The following is a 6,949-nucleotide window of genomic DNA, read 5'->3' on the forward strand; positions in this document are numbered from 1 at the left end:
GACGTTTCTTATATAGTAATTATGACGTCACTGCATCAAAAATACAGTTTTTGGTGGAAAAATTTATTCTCTTTTAGAAATAATTTATTTTAGTTACTATAGATTTTTAAACCAATTAATTTCCTTTAAAATGAGCTATTGAACAACCCTCTACGATGTTCCAGTGCCAAGCTATCTCTGGATACAAAAGAAAAAAGAAAAGAGAAAAAAATATCCCGTTTGGGGAGAATAACGTGGTTAAAGTCAATTTTCTTGATTTTCAAGCCAATATATTTCCCTTGCTGTTCAAGCCAAGGGACAGAAAGTTTCCTATACAGGGGTTTCGGACAAGGCGGTTCTAATGGTGTACTTTTTGTTTTGATCTGACTCCTTTGTTAGGAACTATGGGTTTTTATATTTCTTAACAGTGGACGTGATCGTCTCTTACTAGGTTGCTAGCTACCGCTGCAACCCGGATAATAACTGGTATACGATTATGTTTGAAAGACTGCAGTGTGAAAAGACATCAAAAATGCAGTTTTTGGTGGAAAAATTTATTCTCTTTTAGAAATAATTTATTTTAGTTACTATAGATTTTTAACCCAATTAATTTCCTTTAAAATGAGCTATTGAACAACCCTCTACGATGTTCCAGTGCCAAGCTATCTCTGGATACAAAAAAGAAAAAAAAAAAGAAAAAAATATCCCGTTTGGGGAGAATAACGTGGTTAAAGTCAATTTTCTTGATTTTCAAGCCAATATATTTCCCTTGCTGTTCAAGCCAAGGGACAGAAAGTTTCCTATACAGGGGTTTCGGACAAGGCGGTTCTAATGGTGTACTTTTTGTTTTGATCTGACTCCTTTGTTAGGAACTATGGGTTTTTATATTTCTTAACATTGGACGTGATCGTCTCTTACTAGGTTGCTAGCTACCGCTGCAACCAGGAGGTTGCTAGCTACCGCTGCAACCAGGATTGCTAGCTACCGCTGCAACCAGGATTGCTAGCTACCGCTGCAACCAGGATATCTAATCAAGAATGAGAGAATTTACAGTTTTGACTTTCCTTATATACTAATTATGACGTCACGGCGTTTGACGTCATGGCGCAATGGTATTATTTCATGACGTCTTCAGAAACAACAATATAATTTCGTGTTTTTTTATTCACGTCATAGCTCTAATATAAAACTATGATGACATTCATTATTTATCTAGTAGGGTTTCAGACAAGGTAATTCTAATGATGTACTTTTGTTTTGATCTGACTCTATTTTTAGGAGTTTCGGGTTTTTATATTTCTTAGCATTGGACTGATCGTCTCTTACTAGGTTGCTAGCTACTGCTGCAGCCCAAATTCACATATATATTTATTTATGAGAGGCAGCCTGGCCGAGTGGTCCAAGGCACTGGTGTTAGCCACCAGTCTTTTCGGAGGCGTGGGTTCAAATCTTACCGCTGGTATACGATTATGTTTGAAAGACTGCAGTGTGAAAAGACATCAAAATGCAGTTTTTGGTGGAAAAATTTATTCTCTTTTAGAAATAATTTATTTTAGTTACTATAGATTTTTAACCCAATCAATTTGTCTCTTACTAGGTTGCTAGCTACCGCTGCAACCCGGATGGTACGATGAAATAATAATATGCATATGGTTCTTAAATCATACTGTTTTATAGTCCCATATGGTGTAGCGGATTGGATAGCTGGCCTTCAACTAGAAGGCCCGGGTTCGATTCCCGGTATTGGAAAATTTTTAACTCTATAATCTTCGAACATTAGAAGCTCTAAAGCTTTTATAATTTATAATGAACCACATCAATCCTTTATGTAAGAAAAAACACATTGTGCCCGCATCGTTCTTTACTCAGGCAGTGCTAGCGCACTGCCTATGATAATAAACTGATTACACACAGGAAAAAGCCTACGGCTTTTTCTTCTTTTAAATAGTAAGAGACGAGTCTCAAATAATCAAGTAGCTAGCTAATTTCAAAGGTATGCAATTTTTTGTTATTCCAATGATCATTTTTTATTGTAACTAGGTTTCAGCCATCTCTACAGCCATGATACTATTGGAAATTACATAATCCCTATTTATGTTTCAGTTAACATGGGCAAGGTGTCGTTCTTTATTGTAATTCTATTTTTAAAATAATTTGTTTTATAAATACAAAAGGTTTTTAACCCCATTAATTTCCTTTAAAATGAGCCATTAAACAACTCTCTACGATGTTCCAGTGCCAAGCTATCTGTGGAATTACTAACCAATACTATAATTAGGTAGCTTATAAAATTTAGAATAGGCAAGAGGTCGTTCTTTATTATAACTTCGGAAAAATTCGGAAAAAAGATGCCGTTTATGCAGATATCGTAGTTCAAGCAACTTATCTTGTTTTTAAAGCCAATAGATTTTCCTCGTTATTCAAGGTGATTCTAAAAGTGTACTTCTGGTTTTGATCTGACACTGTTTTCAGGAGTTATGAGCTATTAATTATCTCAAAATTGAATGTGATCGTCTCTTACTAGGTTGCTACCTACCGCTGCAACCTGGATACAGTTACTATGAGCTAGCGTTCGTTCTTTATCATAACAACTCTCTACAATGTTCCAGTGCAAAGCTATCTCTGGAAAAGAAAGAAAAAAAGAAAAAAAAATATATCCCGTTTAGGCAGAATGTTGTAGTAGCTGCCACTTTTCTTGATTTTCAATGCAATATATTTCCCTTGCTGTTCAAGCCAAGGGACATAAAGCTTACTATACAGGGGTTTCGGACAAGGTGGTTCTAATTGTGTACTTTTTGTTTTGATCTGACTCTTTTTTTTTAGGAACTATGGGTTTTTATATTTCTTAACATTGGACGTGATAGTCTCTTACTAGGTTACTAGCTACCGCTGCAACCCTGATGTGGAAAAGAAGAAAGAAAAAAAGATGCCGTTTAGGCAGAATAGTCTTGTAGCTGCCACTTTTCTTGATTTTCAAGCCAATATATTTCCCTTGCTGTTCAAGCCAAATGACAAAAAGTTTCCTATACAGGGGTTTCAGACATTGCGGTTCCAATGGTGTACTTTTTGTTTTGATCGGACTTTTTTTAAGAGTTATAGGTTTCTATATTTCTTAACATTGGACGTGATCGTTTCTTAATAGGTTGATAGCTACCGCTGCAACCCGGATTAGCTATTATAAAATATAAATTAATTTAGGCAAGAGGTCGATCTTTATTATAAACAGCGATGAACAGAGAGATTTAAAATTCATGAACTTCACCTCAACAGATGAAAAGATTGCTAAAAAATGGTGTCAAGGCCTATTCAAGGCATCACGTAGTCATCTTCCACATCGTCAATCCGTTTAAATGGGTCTTAAAAAGGTTCACTTAAAATTAAGTTTAGATGTGAATCTATTCGGTAAAATACCCGTAGATAACATAGTTAAAGAATTTACAACAGTAGAAGATCTGGATCTTGTCCCTTACTACAGGCGGTTTTGAACCCACAAAACCTCGAATCATGAGGCACACTTTCATCCATTGTGCTGTAGTAAGGTAATTATTAATTTGATTTTTCCACAAAACTGTGTATATACGGATAAATAGATTTTGATAAACGTATTCTAATGGCTATACTAACTTGACTATGCAAGTTAGTATAGCCAAGAGTTATTTTATCATTATAATGACGTCATATACACCACATACCTCTTTTTATTTTCTCTGTTGCATCAGTTACTATAGATAGACTTCGATCCTTACTGTAACATCATTAATCAGATATTTTAATTATTCCAATGATCGTTTTTTATTGTAACTAGGTTTCAGCCATCTCTACAGCCATGATTCTATTGGAAATTACATAATCCCTATTTATGTTTTAGTTAACATGGGCAAGGTGTCGTTCTTTATTGTATATGGACTATGGTTCGTTATTTCATTTAAAAATATCAAAAAATTTTTTAAGACTGATGAATATTTAAATAATTTGTAAAAATTAATGTTTCAATTCGAAGATTTTGTTTTTGCCTTATTATAATTGGTATGGTGAAATAATAATATGCATATGGCTCTTAAATCATACTTCTTTATGGCTCAATATGGTCTAGTGGCTAGGATACTTAACTTTCACTTAACAGGCTTGGGTTCGATTCCCGGGGTGGGAAAATTTTTAACTCTATAATCTTCGAACATTTGAACCTTTTATAATTTATAATGATGCATAATATAAATACTGTGATCTTAACTATAGTGAAGTTGCGTATGCAAGTTAGTATAGGGAAGAGTTCGATCTTTATTATAACAATGGTGTACTTTTTGTTTTGATCTGACTCTTTTTTTAGGAGTTAGGGGTTTTTATATTTCTTAACATTGGACGTGATCGTCTCTTACTAGGTTGCTAGCTACCGCTGCAACCCGGATTACTAGGTTGCTAGCTACCGCTGCAACCCAGACCTATTTAAAGTCTAAATGGAACTTCTATTAGTTAGTACTGCATTAGATCCTCTTGACTGACATCGATCCTTTATGTAATTATAATGAGCTGCATTGATTCCGTATGTATCATTTACAGTATCGATCCTTTACGTAATTCCTATACAGGGGTTTCGGACAAGGCGTTTCTACTGGTTTACTTTTTGTTTTGATCTGACTCCTTTTTAGGAACTATGGGTTTTTATATTTCTTAACATTGGACGTGATCGTCTCTTACTAGGTTGCTAGCTACCGCTGCAACCCGGATCTTTACTATAATTACTATAGGCTATAGCTCGTTGTTTAATGCAATACTTGTCGAAAGATGAACGTGTATAAATATTGCATTCACTTATTACGTCACATATGGTTATCTTTTAATGTATTATTACAATTGGAATAGTAAGAGACGAACCTCAAAGAATCAGGCAGCTAACTAAGTCCAATATAAGCAATTGTTTGTTCTTCTAATGATCATCTTTTAATTTGGCGTTTCTTACTAGTTTGCTAGCTACCACTTAAACCCGGATTATGCAATAGGTTGCTAGTCACCACTGCAGCCTAGATATTCTTATTTCTGCTACTATGGGCTAAGGTTTGTTCTTTCATGTAAAACTAGCAAAACATTTTTTAAGTCTGATGAAGATTTAACTAATGTGTCAAAAGTAAGGTTGCAAGTCGACGATTTTGTTTTGGCCTTATTATAATTGGTATGGTGAAATAATAATACGCATATGGCTCTTAAATCACACTTTTCTATGGTCCCATATGGTCTAGTGGCTAGGATAGTTAACTTTCACTTAACAGGCCCGGGTTCGATTCCCGGTGTGGGAAAATTTTTAACTCTATAATCTTCGAACATTTGAGCCTTTCCTAACTTATAATGACGTATAACATAAATACTGTAATCTTAACTATAGTGAAGTTGCCTATGCAAGTTAGTATAGGGAAGAGTTCAATCTTTATTATAAATTTTAATAAATCCAATATGGTCTAGAGGTTGGGATAGCTTTCACCCAGTTGGCTTGAGTTCAAACTTTGTACGGGAAATTTTAACTTATGATGATTTCTTAAGGAACATAATTATAATTTCTTAATGTAATAAAAATGATTTATTTTAATTACAAGAAATTTTTAACCCCATTAATTTTCTTTAAAATGAGCCATTGAACAACTCTCTACGATGTTCCAGTGCCAAGCTATCTGTTGAATTACTAACCTACACTATAATTAAGTGGCGTATATAATTTAGTATAGGCAAGAGGTCGTTCTTTATTATGAATGGAAATTACATAATCCCTATCTATGTTTCAGTTAACATGGGCTAGGTGTCGTTCTTTATTGTATTTTAGAAATAATTTATTTTAGGTACAAAAGGTTTTTAACCCAATTAATTTCCTTTAAAATGAGCTATTGAACAACCCTCTACGATGTTCCAGTGCCAAGCTATCTGTGGAAAAGAAAAAAAAAGAAAAAAATATCCCGTTTAGGCAGAATGCTGTAGTAGCTGCCACTTTTCTTTATTTTCAAGCCAATATATTTCCCTTGCTGTTCAAGCCAAGAGACAGAAAGTTTTCTATACAGGGGTTTCGGACAAGGCGGTTCTAATGGTGTACTTTTTGTTTTGATCTGACTCCTCTGTTAGGAACTATGGGTTTTTATATTTCTTAACATTGGACGTGATCGTCTCTTACTAGGTTGCTAGCTACCGCTGCAACCTGGATAAACAAAATTAAGTGCAAAAGGCGCTAGATCTAGAGATTTCCTTTAAAATGAGCCATTGAACAACTCTCTACGATGTTCCAGTGCCAAGCAATCTCTGGAAACAAAAGAAAGAAAAAAATATCCCGTTTGTGCAGAATAACGTGGTTAAAGTCAATTTTCTTGATTTTCAAGCCAATATATTTTCTTTGTTATTCAAGCCAAAGGGTGGTAAGTTTCCTTTATAGGGGTTTCGGACAAGGCGGTTCTAATGGTGTACTTTTTGTTTTGATTTGACTATTTTTCTAGGGGTTAGGGGTTTTTATATTTCTTAACATTGGACGTGATCGTCTCTTACTAGGTTGCTAGCTACCGCTGCAACCCAGATACTACATCCAACGACTATGACGTCATTGATCAATATTGTATATACAAAATTAAGTTTTTCGTGAAAAATAATTAATAGACAAAATTAAGTGCAAAAGGCGCTAGATCTAGAGATTTCCTTTAAAATGAGCCATTGAACAACTCTCTACGATGTTCCAGTGCCAAGCAATCTCTGGAAACAAAAGAAAGAAAAAAATATTCCGTTTGTGCAGAATAACGTGGTTAAAGTCAATTTTCTTGATTTTCAAGCCAATATATTTTCTTTGTTATTCAAGCCAAAGGGTGGTAAGTTTCCTTTATAAGGGTTTCGGACAAGGCGGTTCTAATGGTGTACTTTTTGTTTTGATCTGACTATTTTTCTAGGAGTTAGGGGTTTTTATATTTCTTAACATTGGACGTGATCGTCTCTTACTAGGTTGCTAGCT

The sequence above is a fragment of the Artemia sp. Qi Xiang Cuo genome, unplaced genomic scaffold (genome assembly GCF_049724085.1).
Source record: "Artemia sp. Qi Xiang Cuo unplaced genomic scaffold, ASM4972408v1 HiC_scaffold_2971, whole genome shotgun sequence".
NCBI lineage: Eukaryota > Metazoa > Arthropoda > Branchiopoda > Anostraca > Artemiidae > Artemia > Artemia sp. Qi Xiang Cuo.